Source organism: Podarcis muralis, chromosome 7, assembly GCF_964188315.1.
Source record: "Podarcis muralis chromosome 7, rPodMur119.hap1.1, whole genome shotgun sequence".
NCBI classification, from domain to species: Eukaryota; Metazoa; Chordata; class Lepidosauria; order Squamata; family Lacertidae; genus Podarcis; species Podarcis muralis.
In genome coordinates, this window is record NC_135661.1 from 88,983,090 (window position 1) to 88,984,132 (window position 1,043).

Sequence of the window (1,043 nt, forward strand, 5' to 3'; positions counted from 1 at the left end):
AAATCTACATTATTGCATCTTTCCTCCTTTTGAATCCCTTCCTAAGCAGCAAAAACGAAGCAAGATCCGTGACGCAATGGGGCGGAGCTCCTAAGTCCCCGCCCCCTTCCCATGTCCTTTAATGATTGGCTGTCCTCTTACCCGCTCTCGCGCCTTTCATTCATTCCTCCCTCCCTTTCCCGGGAGGGGGCGGGGAGTCGATGACGCACACTGCTCATATACATACGGCGCCCGGCGTGCTTTGCGGCAGCCGCCGGCGCTACAAACCGGAGCAAAAGCGGCGGGGATCTTTTCGAGAGGGATCCGGAGCGAAGAAGAGAACGGGGGGACATCGTGGAGGGGTTTCAGGTTCTATTTCGGCTCCGGAGAGCGGCCAGAATCGGCTCGCCCTCACCTGACTAGCCCTCTGACGGCAGGGCTCCAGCGCCGGCCGAAGGGAGCGGTAGCTTTGCGCAGTGGCAGTATCGTAGCCAATGAGGTTAATCCGAGGCGCGATTATTGCTAATTGAAAACTTTTCCCAATACCCCGCCATGACGACTTGAAATATAGTCGGCAATGGCAATTTTTGACAGTCTCTACGGAGACTGAATTTTCGCTTGTTCCCAAAAATAGATTTAAGGTCTTATTGGAAGAAAACTGTAGTCCGTTTGTTTCGTGTGCAAGTTTCAACTTGTGATGCGTGTTTCGCACGGGAGGCTTATAATTGTTTCTGCAAAAGCTGGTTATGTTTTTTTGTTCGTCTCCCTAACTGGACCAAAACAAAAAAAATTCCTTCCAGTAGCACCTTAAAGACCAACTAAGTTAGTTCTTGGTATGCCTGGATTTCTTCTTTTTATTCTCTGGAGATCCCTTGCAGCAGAGTAAGATTGTCTTCCATAAACACGGTTTGAACAGTGAGTCCGTAAGTGACTGTGGAGGCCAGTTCTGGATCCACACATCCTTCCACAGTGGGGACATTGGTTTCCGGGCGGGAGTTGACCCTGGTGTGGATTTGCCAAGCGTGCCTTCCTCTTGGCACGTTTCTCCCTTGCGTCCTGAGTTC

General features: G+C 51.0%; 1 non-coding gene across 1 annotated transcript; it reads left to right on the forward strand.

Moving 5' to 3' along the window:
- The first annotated feature begins 444 nt into the window (after positions 1 to 444).
- LOC114603643 (U4 spliceosomal RNA) lies at positions 445 to 585 on the forward strand. The gene has a single exon (XR_003708119.1). It is a non-coding gene; the product is annotated as a U4 spliceosomal RNA (small nuclear RNA).
- Positions 586 to 1,043: the final 458 nt, after the last annotated feature.